The sequence below is a fragment of the Sminthopsis crassicaudata genome, chromosome 2 (assembly GCF_048593235.1).
Source record: "Sminthopsis crassicaudata isolate SCR6 chromosome 2, ASM4859323v1, whole genome shotgun sequence".
NCBI classification, from domain to species: Eukaryota; Metazoa; Chordata; class Mammalia; order Dasyuromorphia; family Dasyuridae; genus Sminthopsis; species Sminthopsis crassicaudata.
In genome coordinates this window covers 630,483,469-630,500,697 of record NC_133618.1, presented here as the reverse complement: position 1 = coordinate 630,500,697, position 17,229 = coordinate 630,483,469, and the positions used below count along the sequence as shown (strand labels likewise).

General features: G+C 44.2%; 2 long non-coding RNA genes across 2 annotated transcripts in view; one reads left to right on the top strand and one right to left on the bottom strand.

The window, feature by feature from the left end:
- Positions 1 to 1,645: 1,645 nt before the first annotated feature.
- LOC141558764 (uncharacterized) overlaps positions 1,646 to 17,229 on the bottom strand; it is a 21,558-nt gene continuing 5,974 nt past the window's right edge. Inside the window, exons 2-3 of the long non-coding RNA XR_012487137.1 lie at positions 7,568 to 8,038; positions 1,646 to 2,176 (exon numbers count right to left, since the gene is read on the bottom strand). This is a non-coding gene — a long non-coding RNA (uncharacterized LOC141558764). The remainder of the gene's footprint in view (positions 2,177 to 7,567; positions 8,039 to 17,229) is intronic.
- Positions 7,677 to 8,375, top strand: LOC141558763 (uncharacterized). Its single transcript, XR_012487136.1, has 2 exons — positions 7,677 to 7,991; positions 8,243 to 8,375. It is a non-coding gene; the product is annotated as an uncharacterized LOC141558763 (long non-coding RNA).

Here is a 17,229-nt window from a genome sequence, read left to right as displayed (position 1 = left end):
CAGCTGGACTCCCAGATTCCCATAGAGAGATGGAGCTTAGGGATATTTGTTCTGCTCTTATTTATGGTACAGCAGCTGTAGAAATGCTCAGGATAGTAGATTGAACACCAGACATGGAGTCAGGAAATTCATCTCCAGCCTCAGACACGTAATACCTATGTGACCCTGTTTGCCTCAGTTTCCTTCTATGTAAAATGCCTTGGAGAAGGAAATGAACCACTCCAGGATTAACCCCAAATGGGATCACTAAGGGTCAGACACGATTCAACCACAACAAAGAAATTCTACCAAGTGTTTCTATTTCCTTTTTTTTTTTTTGTCATCTCACTGTGATCTGCATATTCTCTTAAAATTCTCTTGGATCTCTCACATCAAGTGTTTTCTTTTTCCTTCCTCCTACTAATACCTCTTAGAAAAACACTCGGTACTCTCCATAATCTTGAAAAGCTGTAAGCTGTCCTTTTTCATGCTGTTGTATACAAGTTGGATTTGAAACCAGTATTGCTCCCTCATCTCTGCTTGCAAAGACCCCCCATTTGTTGGCCGAGAAGGTATTTGGAGCCTCCTCGCCGCCTCATTGTGACTGCTTTATTTCAGATAAATTTAACTCATAATGATTATTGGACTCTATCTCTTATTTTCTTACCCATCTTGTTTAAAATAGACCAGGTGGAACTGTTAGGATTGGGGGTTGATGCGATGTCCTCTCATCTTGATCATTTAAAGAGTGGATGATCTGGCTGCACAGCTGGTTGGTTGTGAAATGATTCCCAAGTAAGTGACCAGTTTTCTGTCCTCTGGAATAATCATTTTTGGGGGGCAGATTTTTGTGTCGGACACATGTGCTGCCTTCCAGTTCCTTCTTCCTGTCATTCATAGTGTATTTCCATCAGACATGGAGTACTCTTCCACTCTAGGTGTGTTTATTAATCCTGAGCCATGGTTTTTTTTTTTTCCAGCCTGTTAAATTCACTGGCTTGGCCACGGAATTCATCACCCAGTAGCTAGTTCTGATTGTGGGGCTTTTGATTAGTCAATCAGCACACATTTATTAAGCACCTAGCATGTTCGAGGCTGCACTGGGCCATGCTGGAAGTCCGTAGAACATGCAGATCTTGCCTCTTGCTGCCATGGCCCTCCAGGCCCCTCATGTCAGAGATAAGTCTGAGGCCATAAGATGAGCCAAATTTTAAATTGAGGGAGTATGGTTGTCAGAGAGGCCTTTGTAGCTGGAAAAGACCTGACAGGACCTGATTAAAGCCAATTCATTTGGCAGAGGGGGAGGCAGAGGCTCGGGAGTAGATGGTGAATGTCTCAGTCTCACACAGGTAATGGTTAAAGTGAGACAGGAGCCTCAGTGGCCTGGATCCAGATTCTAGCTCAGCCACATGCATAAGCTGGGTGACCCTGGACCAATCCTTTCCCCACTCGGGGCTGTCATTTCCCTTCCAGAAAGAGGGGGTTGGATGAAACCTCCAAGTCCCTTTCCAGATCTTTAACTCTATTCCCGTATTCAGATTCCCTATTCAGAATAGGGCAAGGATGGGATCATAACAGGGCTTTAAGCTGAATCTTGGGGCTTGTTCTGGAATATTAAAGCAAGGGTTCACTCAGGTCAGTGACTAGGTTTCAAGGAATCCATGAATTTGAATAGGTAAAAAATTTATTTCTAACTGAAATTTAACATTCCTTCAGTTATTAAAAAAAATCCATTATTTTCAGGTGTTCATAGTCTTCCCTAGATTGGCAGAGAATTGGGTCTATGACAAATGGCGCCCTGGAGTTGAGCCCTGCTGCACAGGGGGGTAATATCATTGAGGCTGCCCTCTGGGGAACCCTTATCCACACCTTGACTCATTCTGAGCTTGCCATTCACTGGCAAGTCCCTTGACTTCCAACAGGGGAAAAGACACTGCTCTGGATTATGCAAGATGATTGGGGCTTAGGGAAGGGAATAACTCAGAGGCAAAGTCACCGGCCAAGGTGGGAGACTCCAAAACTCTGACAGTGATGGGAGAGGTCAGCTACTTCCCAGTAATCCATCCTTAGAACATCATGTCCTTATTAGCTGCTTCCTCTGTGCTCAGCCCTGGGCAAAGAACCACGTCACCAGTGACACAAAAAAGTAACCTCAGGAGGCATCTTGGCTATTGCCGGCTAGGAAGACCAAGAAAAGCTGAGGGGAGCAAGAGAGAATTTTGAATGTAATTCAACATTTTATTGCCTTGCAACTCCCAATTCTCCCTGTTCATCTTCATTGGGACTTCCACTTCCTTGGCTACTTCTTTATTAGGCCATCACCTCTGCTCTGGCTACATTATTTACTTTCTTCTCCTTGACTCCCCCCGCCATGAATCAGTTTAACTCTATACTGCCGCCTTCTCCCATACACCCTTAGCCTATCACCAATTTTGTCCCATCCAGCCCTGCTTTGGATGACTCCCACTATTTGCTACTGTTGCTCTTATTCAAGTGCTGCCCAAGGAAGCTGGAGAAAATCACAAAACCATGTTGAGTGGATCCACATAAGTTCATGTTATGGAGTCCCAATTGGGCAATTTTGACATTTCCCTAATGAGTGTATTACTCTCCTCACCACAGCAGCTTTCCAAGCCTTGTCATTCCTCTTTAAATCTCTCTTGGCTTCTCCTCCACCACCCTCTCAGTTAAAAATCTTGCCTGATTTTGATTTGAGCCCATTTGTTGAGAGCTTCCTTTCTTACTCTCAGCTCCCATCTCCCATGTACCTTCTGCCACTATTTCATGTCTTAACAGGGTGATGTGGCCCTTCTCCTTGCCAAGGCACTGGAACTCTAAAAAAAAATTACAAATGTTAAAAACAGATTGTTGATAACTTTGGAGAGAGCAGGTTAGGTGGAATAATGAAGTCAAAAGTCAGATAGTAGAGAATTAAAAAAGAGAAATGCACAAGAGGATCCCATTCCAGCCTGTTGCCTCCCATCTTGTCCCATCTCTTTGGCCTTTCTTTTCTCTTTGGTTGGCTGCTTCCCTACTGATTACAAACGTGCTAATTTCTTCCCCATCCTCAAAAACTCCCTTCTCTTGATTTTCCCCTCCTGGTTTGCTGTTGTCCCACACTACCACTTTTGTGGCAAAACTCTTGAAAACGTTATCTACAATTAAGTGTGGCCACTTCCTTTCTCTTTTTAAACTCTCTATTGTCTGGCTTTTGGCCTCGTTATTCAACCTAACCTGCTCTCTCCAAAGTTATCAGTGTTCTCTCTTTTTAACATTTGCAATTTTTTTGAGTTCCAAATACCAAATATTCTCTTTGATTTCTTCTCCTAATTTGAGAAAGTAAGCAAAATATCAATTATACACATGAAGTCAAGCAAAAAAAAAAAATTCCATTAGCCATGTTGCAAAAAAAAAAGTGTCACCAGAAGAAGAAACACAAAGTGAAAAAACTTTCCTTCAATCTGCACTTGAGTTCCTCAGTTGTCCCTTTAGTGATGGATGGCATTTTTCGTCATAGATTCTTTGGAACTGCACTGGTGTTGCATTAAATGGTTGCCAGGGATGGGGCAGCTAGGTGGTAAAGAGATAGTGCCAGGTCTAGAGTCTGGAAGATTCCTCCTGAATTCAAATCTGGCCTCAGACGCTTCCTAACAGTGTGACCCTGGGCAAGTCGTCACTCCTTCTTTGCCTCAGTTTCCTCATCTGTAAAATGAGCTGGAGAAGGAGTGGCAGTGTCTTTGCCAAGAAAACCCCAAATGGGATCACAAAGTCGGTCACGAATGAACAACAATTGTCAGTGATTGCTTGGCTGTCAGGTCTGATGGCCTTTCCCCAATCCTCAGCCTTTGTGACCTCTCTGCAGCCTCCTTCTCTGCTCTATCATCCTCCTTTTGTGCTTGACTGCTCTGTTTCCTTTACTGGATCTCCGTCCACGATACACTTGCTCTCCGTGGGTGTCCCTTCAGCTTTTGTCCTGAGTCCCCTTTCACCTCGATAGGATTTCATTTAGACTTGGATTTCATGACCATCTCTGTGCTGATTCTCCTCCAGTCTACTTCTCCAACCCTAACACTTCTGCTGACCTCGACTCGCTTCTCCCCTTGGACACCCCAAATTATGTCCTAGAGATGTCTAGTATCAGCATGTTCAAAACCCCAAATGACCCTTCTTTTTGGGACAGTGACCCAGGCTTTCAACTCTTATCTATTCATATTCCACCCACCCCAATATCCGTCACTTGCCAAACCCTTCCACAATGGTGCATTACCTTCCACGTTCCATGTGCACCCCCTTCTCTTCTCAGACCTGACACCATCCAGGTGCATCCTCATCGGATCGTACACAGCCATGTGCAGTAATCTGCAACTGGGTCTGTCTCTAGTCTCTCCCCAGTGAAGCCCTTCCTCTACTCCATCTACTGGTCTTTTTAATGCACAGATCTGACCATGTCAAACCCCCATTCCCAAGCCCCTGGCTCCTGAAATACAGAGGATAAAACATGATTGTTTGGAATTCAAAACCCATCCCCCCATGACTCTCCCTCCTTCTCCCCACCATCTCTCCAGAGTCCTCAAACCTTAATCATTTCCTGGTACTCGGCACTCCAGGAATGATAGATAACCTTTCTACTCTGAAGACACAGCGAGTATCCCTCATGTCTGGAATGCTTTCTTCCTGGCTTCCCTGGACTCCTCCCAAGGCTGGTTAAATCTCACCTTCTCCAGAAGCCTTTGTGTTCCAGTTAATATTAATGCCTTCTCTCTGTTGATCATCTCCCATTTACCCCGCCTCTACTTTGTTGGCCCATAGATGTTGGCATGTGGCTCCTACTAGTCTAGGAACTCCTTCCTGAGCAGGGATTGTCTTTTGCCTTTCTCTGTGTCCCTGGTGCTTGGCACATAGTAGGTTCTTAATAAATGTTTTTGACTGATTGACCTATTCTGTAAAGGGCTCTATTTTCTGTTCCCAGGAATACAAAGGTAAACATAAAACAGCCCCTGCCTTTTGGAGATCTTGTGATCTACTTTTTGTACCATTGTGAGCCATGTTCTCTTGTGAAAGCAAAGATAAGTTCGTGATTTAGAGTTGGGAGAAGCCTTGCAGATCTCTGATTGAGGGATGTCTCTCTCACACAAGGCTGGTAGCCACTAACACAAATTAAAATATAATTATGAACCATTTAGTGAAATAAATAAAAATACAATAAAGCATTTTAAAATCCTGTTGTAGCTCCTGGGGATCCTGTTTAGTGGCCATCAGTTCTATTTGAGTTTGACACTACACTGCTCTAATCCACCTTCCTACCCCCATTCCTCCACCCCACCTTCTTGGGAGGAAACTGGACAGGGTAAGAAGGTCCAGTGCATGAAGGTGAGAAGCAAAAGTGAGTCTGTGTGGTGAATATAGCAAACTAGTAATAGAATTAATGGTGATTGTAATAGTAGTAGTAGTAGTAATAGTAGTAGTGGTGGTGATAGTAGTGGTCGTGATGGTAATGGTAGTAGTGCTGGTAGCAACAGCAGTAGTAGTAGTAGTAGCAAGAATAGTAGTAGTAGTGGTGGTGATGGTAGTAGTAGTAGTGGTTATAGTAGTAACAATAGTAGTAGTAGAAGTAATTATAATTGTGGTGATGATGATGATAGTAATAGTAGCAGTAGTAGTAGTAATAGTAGTTGTAGCAAAAGAAGTAATTGTAGTGGTGATGATGGTGGTAGTAATAGTAGTAATGGTTGTAGTAACAGTAATAGTAGTAGTAATAGTAGTAGTGGTAGTAATGGTGGTAGTAGTAATGATAGTGATGATAATGGTAGTAGTAGTGATAATAGCAACAGCAGTAGTAATAGTAGTTGTTGTAGTAGAGGTAGTAATTACAGTTGTAGTGGTGATGATGATAGTAATAATACCACTACTACTACTAGTAGTAACAGTAGTAGTAGTAATAGTATTACTAATAGTAGTAATAGTAGTACTAGTACTAGTAGTAATGGTGGTGGTGGTGGTGGTAAGATAGTGATGGTAATGGTAGTAGTAGTGATAATAGCAGCAGCAGCAGTAGTAGTAGTAGTAGTAGTAGTTGTTGTTGTTGTAGTAGAGATAGTAATTACGTTGTAGTGGTGATGATGATGTAATACTACTACTACTACTAGTAACAGTAGTAGTAGTAATAGTACTACTAATAGTAGTAATAGTAGTACTAGTACTAGTAGTAATGGTGGTGGTGGTGGTAAGATAGTGATGGTAATGGTAGTAGTAGTAGTAGTAAGGGTAGTGGGGATAATGGTGGGAGAATAGTGGTAAACAGTAGTAGTATTAGTAGAAATAGTGAGAGTAGTTGCGGTGTGGGTGGTGATGGTGGTAGTAGTAGTAGTTAGTAGTAATGATAGCTGGCATTCTTGCAGTACTTAATGTTTGCCAAGTTCCCTACTACATTAGGTCATTTGATCCTCACAACACCCTAAGGAGGGAGGGAGAGCCCCATTATCCCCAGATGAGGAAACTCAGACAGACAGACAGACAGACAGAGACAGAGACACTTGCCCAGACTGACAAAGTGTCTACGTTAGGACTTAAATTCGGCTCTTCCAGACCGTAGGCACAAAGGTCTGGTCCTTGCTCTGCCAACCTCTTCCTGGTAACCAGGGGTCTTCGATGGCCATCACCCCCCGCAGAGCTGCAGTATGATAAATGCAGCTCTGCTTTGAGAGATAATGACGAACACTTTTGAGAATCAAAGTTTTGGAATTCTCCAAGCAAGATTCATGTTCATTAATTTCAAGTGCCTTTTTTAGATCTTCTAATTCTTTGGAGACTGGTAGTCTATGAATGGTATACTAGGAAGTGGCCAGAAGCCTTATTTCATCTGAGTTCAGTGGGTTAGCACTTATTCAGTGCTTACTATGTGCTCAGCAATATGAAAAGATGAAAAGATGAAAATGAAATAGCTTCTGCTCTTGAAGAATTAGTAATCTATTAGGAGGCCCCACAGACCCTCCCCCCAATAATTACAAATTAATTGTAGAGTTTGGGAATACCAGACTCAGTGCCTAGCACAGAATTTTGCACGTGCTGGATGCTTAAGAGATGGTTTTGAAGGGACGAATAAATTCAGCAACCAGAATATCAGATTAACTAGTACTCGGAAGAGACCTGGATTTGGAGACAGAGAGTAGGATACGAATCCTAAATTCTCTCATTACTGACTCCAGTCCTCCTGTCCCTTTTTTTTGGATCCTGCTGGAGGAGACTGGAGTTACTGTGAAGAGCATTTTTTTACCTGTGTTCTCATAATTACTCCTAACTCTGGGAGCTCCAGGACGTACAGACAGTTGGGTAAAAGAGGACGGAATGATCAATGAGGACGTCTGTGATTTGTTCTCCTGAGCTTATGTCCCTCGCTAGCTTGCTCAATGCCGTCTGTCCTTTTGCCCTCCATAAAACAATTTTAAAAGCAAGAAGCATTTCTTTTCATCTCTCCTCCTCTCTCCAGGGCACTTCTCTTCCTCCGTTTGTGTCTAATTTGATTCATAAAATCACCATAATGATAAAATGTCCTAGAAAATCGATGGCTGTGCCAGTATCGGTGTCATACCTCCTGAGGTCCAGAACTGCTGCGCAGAATGGGGGCTTCAGAGTTGCTGTTGCCCAAGGCTCCTTTGGTTGCCAGGGTAACAAAGGTCAACACTGGCAAGTTCTAGAGTGAAGCCCGTTTGGGAGAGCTGGGGGCTGCTGCAGTTGGCAACATACTCCCCTTTACATGGGCAGTGACTCTTGTCCAGGCTTGCCTTGGGCTGCCACTGCATTGATTTCCCTTGAATGAGGGTCCCCAGGGGGAGGGGAAAGAGAGGACTTTTCCCCTTGACAAGGGCTCTCTCAGCCAGGGGTGAGGGAGGCTGGGGTCCTCCTCTGAAATGGCTGCCCGCCGTGCCCTCCCCTGCTTCCCCACGTCGGATAATCAGCTGGCTCACACGTTCAGCTACAGCCAGATTGCTCCATGACAACAGAGGCAAATGAAGGTAAACAGACCGACCAGTCACACAAACACAGGAGCCAGGATTCTTTCCTGCAGGAGGAAGTGAGAGAACATCCACTTAAAGTTCTTGGGCCTGGAAGCAATTCCTCACCTAGCTGTGGTCCAATTCCCTGATCATCCTACAGAGGAAGAGACGGGCTTGGCGAGGGGACAGCGCTTGTTCAGGGTCAGGGAATGAGCAAGAAGGGACTGGCGCTCAGTCTAAGACTTGTCCTTCCATTGTGTTGTTTCTAGGAACTGATTCACAGCGATGGGATGATAGCTAATAGATCAATGAAAAGGGGGAGAGATGTTGTCACCAGCCAAGAGATTGCCATTCACGTGGGATCTGTTATTGGGGGTATTTAATAAATCCAATGATTGTAAATTAATGTCTGATTATTATAATTTAACTAATGTCTGATTATTGTAATTTAGTGTCTGATTGTTGCACCGGGTCCTCCCCTAGATGGTGATAAGCAATACACAGTAATATTCAGTAAAATGAATTGATCCAGGGGCTGTACAAGATCTAGAATTGGATACTGATCTCAAGGAGAGAATGTCATCATCAGGAAGATGGAAGTACAATGACTGACCTTCATTCACTGACTTCAGTTACAATGACAAAATGGCTTCCTTTGGCCCTTTTCTCACAATGATCCTGTGTGTAAAAGTAATATTAGACCCATTTTACGGATAAGAAAATAAGCAAAATGATTTGCTCATGATTTCACAGCCAGCAAGAGTCAAAGTTGGGCCCTAAAGCCAGATCTTCTATATCTAGATTAGGATTGGGGTCGGGTCTAGAACTAGAAGGGACCCCCCTTAGGGACCATCTGGTCCAAACTCTTCATGGAAAGGATGCTGAGATCCGGAGAAGAAATCAATCCCAGGTACTCAGAGAGTGAGAGGCTGATGCAGCCTCCAGCTTCTCCCTTTCCTGACTAAATGAGTTGTTGTTTTTTTTTTTTCCTGCCGGCCAGAATGCCCTCCCTCCTCATCACTCCCAGCCTGCTTGGCTTCCCTCAAGTGTCGGCTTACATCGCTTCTCAGGAAGCCCGTCCTGATGTCCCTTAATGCTGCTGCCTGCCATCTGTCAGCTCCAATTTACTCTGACTGTTGGAGGGCCTGTTTGTGCGCAGTGCTTTGTTTACCTGTCCCTTCCCCTTCCCCAGGGGCACTGGGAGCTCCTCGAGGGTCCACCTTTTGCCTTTCTTTATATCCCTGGTGTTTAGCACAGTCCTGACATATAGTAGGAGCTTAATAAATGCTTTTCCATGTTTCTTGACAATTGACTCCCTTCAAAAATCTTCAGTTTCTCCAGTTTCCAGCCTGGTCCACTAAGCTTTTGACAAGCTGCCTTCAGGCCACTTTTCCAGTCTCATTTCATGTGATTTTTACTTGAGAACTTGCCAATCTGCCCAGACTGAACCCATCTCTGGCCTCCATCCATTTGTCCACACAGGCCGGGATTTGAACTCAGGCATCAGTCTTGATCGGGTTCCTCTCTGTGACACAGGCCTCTCTGGGTGTTCCTGGCAGAAGAAATTCTCCATTTTGGGACTATGCTTCCTCCTGAACTTTGCCTCTGCTCCTAGTCTGTCTTCAAGGCTCTTCTCAAGGGCCCTCTTATTCTCCCCCACCCAATGTTATTGCTGTCTCCTCAAATGGCCTTGGGTTTACTGGTATAGGAGATGTTTCTCCTCCTCTCCCTGGCAATAAGATTCAGGCTTACAGGGGGCTGGGGAACGATTTTGTGTTCCTATTCCAGGCTCCTCACACAAGGTCACAGTTAAACTAAATTATAATTTGATTGCTTCATGCTGCCATTCAAGAAGATAATTTCTATTTGTCTCCTTAGTGGTTTGCACATAGTAAGGTCTAATAAATATATTTGCTCATTTATTCAATATAATCCTACATGAGAGGTAGAAATGAAAGATTTCAAGTTGGGAGGGGGAAAAGAAGGAGAGATTGGGAGAGAAGAAAAGAGAAGAGAAAACGAAGGGAGGGAAGGACGGAAGAAAGGAACAGAGGGAAAGAGAGAAAGGGAGAAAGAAAAGGAGAAGAGGAAAAGATGGAGAGACAGAGGTGAGATAGAGGGGAAGGGAGCAAAAGATAGGGAAAGAGGAAAAGGGGGAAGGAGAGAGGAGAGGAAAAGAGAGAATATGAGAGTACTCTGAGCTGGCTGGATTGATATGTCAGTCCCAGGTTACTACCTGAGGGCAGGATGTAGGCAGAACTAAAAAAAAAAAAGGCAGGAAGCAGGATCAAGGAATAATCATGTGGCAGCTCTGAGGGGGGCTCATTAAGCTCCTAAAAAGTAAGTTGAGGACAGATCATGGTGGGCTTTGAATGCTATGCCAAGAAGCTTTATCCATTGGGCAAAGGGAACTCCTCAAGTTTTCTAATAAGAGCATGGCATAAATGCCCTATGCATCAGGACTGTAGGAGAGACTGGCAGGGAGGCCCCCAGTACAGGAGACATTTACAACTAGGCCAAATGTAGTACCCTAAACCAGAGAGGGTGATAGAACAGGGGACAGACATGTGAGATTTTAGCATTCCCAGCATCTGACCCACTACAGTTAACAAGTACTCAATTTGTTTATTGAATAGTTGATTGTAGGATTGACAAGACTTGGTGATTATTGGATGGAGAGAAATAGGAGAACTTTAAAGACAATTTTAGTTTCTTCCCTGAGTTCTTGGCAGGATGGCCTTGCCATAAAAAGAAATTCAGATTAAAAAATCAACAACAGTCAAACACCTACTAGGGATGTCTGGAAGAATTCGAGATTTCAGGCTGTGTGTGATGAGTTTGGCTTGGAGGGGTTTGAGCTTCTGGTGGAGATACCTGATAGTTGCACAAAAGTTTCTGGCTTAAGAGCAAGTCCAGAAAAAAGTGAACATAGCATGTGTTGATTTACATTCAGCCTCTTTAGTTCTTTATCTGGCTGTAGATGGCATTTTCTGTCCAAAGTCTATTAGGATTGCTTTGGGTCACTGAACCACTGAGAAAAGAACCAAGGCTTTCATGATTGATCACCTCACATTCTCACTGTTATTGTGTACATTGTAATCCTGGTTCTGCTTGTTTCACTCTTTTGGACATGTGAGTCCTTTTCTCTTTGATCTCTTTGGTGTATAGACCCAATAGGATTATATTAAATGGGGGGGGGTTCACAGTTTAATGACTTTGATGGCAAAATTCCATTCTCCCCCCCCCCAGAATAAGTGTACCAACTCACAGATCCATCAACTGCCTCTCAACATGCTTATTTTAATGAGCCCCTCCAATATTTGTCGTTTATTTTTGTCATCTTTGCCAATCTGATGGGCATGAGATAAAATCTCAATATTATTTTAATTTGCTCTTCTCTTTATTAGTGACTTGAAGCATTTTATGTGGCTGCTGATAGCTTGATTACTTTCTTTAAAACTCTTTCCTCATATTCTTTGACCATTTATGAATTGGGGAATGGTTTTTAGTTTTATAAATTTGAATCGAAACATTACTTGGAAATGAGATTTTTTTTTAAAGAGAGAATCTTACTGCAAATAGATTCTTTCCAGCTCTACAGTATTATAATCTCTCCTGATTCATGAGCATGATCTCCAGCAAGAATGCTGGATTTTAGAGGCAGGGGACCTACAGTTGAATCCCAGCTCTGTGACTTGCTAACCATGTGACATTTTTCTTCTCTGGGCCTCAGTTTTCCTCCTCTGTAAAATGAGAACATTGGACCAGATGATTTTATCTCCTTTCCTCTGCTTCTTAGAATCTCCAAAGAAAATCTCCTGTGCCCTTTTTATGTGAGACTTTGCCTGACACCTCTCCCCCCACCAGTCCCTTAGTGCCCTCTCCTCAAAACTTGTTCTACGTTTATTTTGTCACATCTTGTCTATGTATATATTGTCTGCATGGGAGATTGTAAGTTTTTGGGGAGAACTATTGAAGTTTTGTCTTTGTCCCCCCAATGTCTATACTATACACTATATGCTACACCATACAATGCATATAGAAGGTACTTAAGAAATACTTGTTGGTTTGATCCACTTAATCAGGTTCTTTCTCCCTCTTGGGTCATCATCCTGTGATCTCTCATAAATTTCTGGTGATTCTGCTTTGTCCCTAATCCTTTTTAGACTTATGAGCTGTGAGTGCACATATGGTCACAAGTTCCCTCTCCACAAACATGGCAGGAAAAACAATCAATCTTATTGAAAACTTTGAGGTCAAGTTTCAGTAACTAAACAACACTTATCAGTGCTTTTACTTAATGTGTTTTTGTCTCCCGGTAATTTTCAAGATATATCTTTTTTTTTTTTCCTGTGAAAGATCGCTCTGAGATCTTGGTATTACCATTTAGAAGCTGGCTCTTCTCCAGCTTTGAATTAGTGATTAATTTATCATAAATACTTAATCATGTTTATTCAGTCCCTTCTAGAGGTGGACTATTAAATGACATCTGTGATGACAAAGCAGCAGGTGGTGTAGCTGGAAGGGGGAGGGAAGAATATCTTTGCCACTTAAATCTTTAAATTAAGAGCTACCTCCCATTGGAAAATTCCCAGGATCCCCTTTGTACTAGGGAAGGACAAGCTGGCCGTGAACTCAAGTTTGTGCTTTCAATACTTCTCCATCTATTGCCATCTCTCATCATTCCTCCCTTTCACTTCTCCCCTCTCTCTGCCACCATCCCAGTGCAGACCCTCATCACCTTCTGCGATGTTCTGTTTCTCTAGATCGTGATTGTTCTCTGGGAACAGCCAGGAGTTAAAGTCCTTTACTGTCTTTCTTCTCCAGATTCTTTATTTTCTCCTTCGTCTTGTCTCCCTCACTTGGGGCTCCGCTAGCTCTCTTAGAGGCCTTCCTCTCTCCTTGATTCCCAGAGAGCTCTTGTCCAAATGTCTCCAGCCAGTTCAGCCTCTAGCTCCCTCTGAATCCAAAGCCTCCATCCAGCACGAAGGTAGAGGTGGGAATGACATCTTGACTCTGCCTCTGAGAGAGGGGGATTGTGGGTTTCCCAGAAGTCCATGAGCAGGCTTTTCCTTTAGACTTCTGAATCTGCTGGACTTGCGAATCCACTGAATCCTGGCTCTGAATCTCCCGGGAAGCCCTCTCCTTGACCCAATACAGACTGACTGCCCCCCCTGAAGCTTGGCTCCTTTTATCCTCCCAGAGAATGGGCTTGTGGGAACTCCTTAAAGGACCAATGAGTGAGCTTTTTAAAGGTGTAAACTCCCTCAAAGGTTTGAACTCCTTTAAAGGTGTGAACCAAGAAAATGACCTTGTCTCAAGTTCTGGCCCATAACATCTGTAAGAATCCTAACAACCTTCTGCCTAGATTATTGGGGAAAAAAAAGTCTGGGAGCTCTCCTTGCCTTAAGTCTCCCACTTCTGTCTATTATTTGGCAGAGCCAGGGTGTTCTTCCTTCAGCACAGGTCTGACTGTTATTCTATCAGTGAACCCCAGAGCTCCCTTTAGGAGCCAACATAAAATGCTCTCTGGCTTCTAAAGCTCTCCAGAGTTTGGTGCCTCAAGTCTTCCTACACCCATGAGACCCTCTGCAACCCAGCAGCCTCTCTCATGGCCCCCGTATCCCACTTCTGTGCCTCAAATCTGCTTCCGGGCTTCCTGGCTTCCAGCAGTTTAAACCAGCCCTGGGCAGAAAGCCTCTCCCAGCCCCTCTTAATGTTAATGCCTTAGCCCAGAGATTCCCTGCATCAGTCCATTCTGTGTAACTTATCCCCCAGTGGAGAGCGAGCTCCTTCAGGGCGGGCCTTGCCTTTCCCAGCCCTGGATCTGGTACCTACTAGGTGCATCCATCATACAAGGGCCTTCATGACATTGCTGTGTCAAGGTAGAGTGTGTCTGACTGCGGCTGATCAGAGTGATCTTGATGTGGATTATAGTCCCTTTAAGATTCCTTTCTGATTCCCAACCCCCCCCTCCCCGTGCTGGGCTCTCCCAGCCCCCTTGGGATCTGAGCCAACTTGGACTGTCCCAGCCCCCATTCTAAGGATTTGCTCAGGTTTCCCACCCCCCACCCCAAGCGCAAACAGTTTCCTGCTTATCTAAAAATCCATTGAATTCTATTCAAATTCTAACCCTGGCTGAAGCTCAAGTCAGAGGACAACCTGGGACTCCACCCACGAGCCCCTTCAGATGACCAAAAGCCCCCATTATAAAAAGGGCAAAACTGGAGTCCACTCTTTGCAGAGGTCCCAAACACGGCATCCTTACACCGGTCATGTCAAGGATTCCTGCCCATCAGAACCAACCCTGGCCCTGGTGTCTTTCTACCTTTACCCTTACTTCCAAACCCCACAATAAACCTCTTTTATCCATCTAGAATTTCGGGTCTGTAAATTCCTTTACCACAGACTCACTCCTAGACCTTGAGCCGAATCCAAAGGGGTTGCAGGGGAGCTCTATTTGACTCCCTGTACCCTGAACCTGCCACTAGACCTCAATTAAACCCAATTTCATTTAGATACTCCTTATCTAGTTCTCATCAATCTGAGCTTGGAATGCTCTGGCGCAGGTCGGATATAAAAGTCCATATGATCATACGATATGATGTACATGATATACATTACATATATTCATGACAAGTCACACATATGATATATATAGTCTACATATATATCATGCGGGCAAATAGCTTATATGATCATATGATGTATACATATATGGTCCATATATATCATATAATGTTATATGTATCATGCATATGAAATATAAAGTCTATATGTATCACATGGACAATACTCCATATGATCATATGATATATAGATAGATATAGATATCGTTTGTATATATCTTATGGTCTATAGTCCCCGACCTGCGGCAGAGTATTCCAAGCTCAGATCGCTCTGATCGGCCACAGTCAGACACACTGAATTCTGCTTTGCTTTGATGGAGGGCACGCCATGCTGGGAGGTCCTGTGCCAGTGTTTCCCGTGTCATACAATTAATTCCAAAGTTAAGAGCCCCCTTGAGAGTGCCCTTGTATCGCTCTTTCTGACCACCGCATGAGCGCTTACTTTGGGTGAGTTCTCCATAAAATAGTTTTTACACAAGCGTCTATATGGCACCGGAACACGCGGCGGCCCATTGGAGCTGCACTCTCTGCAGTCGTTGGAGGGCTTGGCAGTTTTGTTGGAGAAAGAACCTCCTTTTCTGGTTTCTCCTGCAGCCAGGTGAGTCTCCCTAAGACAATTCACGTGGAGGTGATTGGTTTGCTGGCATGGCGCTGGTAGACTGTGGGGGTTTCACGGGCACACAACAATGGGGGCAGACAATGGCTCATTATGTGCAGAGCTCAGTTCTGCTCTTGGCAGTTTTCCTGGAGTTGTCCGGCGGTGCTTTTTGAAGCCATTCTGCCTCTCAGGTAGATGACCGTCTTCCAGATGAAGGATCACTCTAGCAAGGAGGATTCTGGGAAGAGTCTTGCCAGCAGTGACTAAGGGAGAGACACCCCCAACCTCCAGCCCTGCCATCTTATGATTGTCCCAGGGCAATCTATTTCCTTAATCTTTGGAGAGATGGACAATGGAGGCATCCTTAGATTCTGGGGGATGACCTTCTCTTGCCATATAACTGGGAAATTTCAGGCAGATTTCATATGAACAATGGACCCCTCATTTTGTAAATCTCAGCTGAAATAGAATCAGTACTGGGTGCTTTGCCACAGGAAAGGAGTCTGATAGCATTAAAAATCTCCTTTACAGTTGGAAATGTGTCTAGAGAGGGATTGACTTCAACCTAAGATAGTCAATGGCTGCAACATGGACTGCTGATAATCTGTTAAAAACATTACGGAAATGTTCAGCCCCTCTCTCAAGAGCATGTCTTTATCACCAATTAACATGAACTGAGTAGTTCAAGATGCACCACATATCTGGCCCATAAATAGCCTTCAGGGCATCATAAAAGCACTTTCGATTGTTATTATCAGCATAAAGCTGAATTCAGCTGCCTTCTAACTGAACCAAGCATCCTGCATCTCCCTCTTTCATTTGTACTTTATTTTTGATGGAGCTCAATGCTACCTTCTTAAAGAGGGTAAACCACGTGGAGTTCTCATTTTTTATTTAGCAACTTCTGAATTTCCCCATCATCTTTGTCAAGACACCACTCTTGATGTCTGCAAATGTTCTGACCCAGATGAACAAATGCAGTGTTTTATATCAAAGCTCTCAAGACACTTGCTCCTTTTCTGTTCCATTGTTGCCAATTGTGTTTTGGCTCAACTTGCCTTTAAGTTACAACAAACTGTTCCGGGTCAGAGAAACAATAATCTTTGACATTAAGTCTTCTGGTGGTCTTTTTGCATCCAGTGAGAAGACAGCCTTATGGCCAGGTTGCTCCCAGAGTATCCACCACTTGCCTATAGTCGCGGGACCTTGAGGAAGGTAGAAGAGTAAGGCTGCTGTCTTTTGTTTCCTGAGCAAATTGGATCTAAGTGAGGCAAAATTGCAGGGAGTCATCAGCTCGCTCGTGCTTCCAGAGCCATCACCATCGGGGCAGGAGGAACTCAAGGGGGCCGGTGACGATTCCAGATGCAGCCGATGACCTTTGGAGTCTTTGATGTCTAGCCAAGCTCCAAGGGCTCCACAACCCACCTGCCTTCGTGGTCACTGGAGCACATAGTTCTCTGCCCATTCCTCCAAGGGGAGTCTACATGCTAGGGCAGACGCCCCCTAACTCACCGGAGGGTCTGAGACCCCTTGGTTAGCCTCCACCTGGTTTAGCTGGTCTGTTGAAAAGGTTTCCTAGGGTGTGGCTTCTTGGAGCCGTGGGTGAGAGTCAGGGGGATCAGGCGGACCCCAAAGGTGGAGACCAGTCCTCCCTAAACACACCCTCCCCCATCATCATTTTCGTATATATAAATGCTCACTGAGTGGTTGGCTGATGAATAAATGAGATGGACATAGTGGTTTGAAATGTGCAAAGCAAACTCTGGGATTCAGGTGGTATTAGTCTTATTTTACAGGTAAAGAAACTGAGGATCAGCAAGACCGTGCAGTGTGTCTGTGGTCAGATAGCGAGGAAGTGGGAGGTGGTTTGGATCCTGGTCCAATACTCTTCCCAGGACTACTTAGCACAGTGTGTAAGACCCGAAGCTCTCCCTTATTTAAATCCGGGGCACAGTGGAGGCACTTGGATGGAGTGGGGGAACAACTTAGGATCTGGAATCCGGAACACTCGAGTTCAAATAGTGTCTCA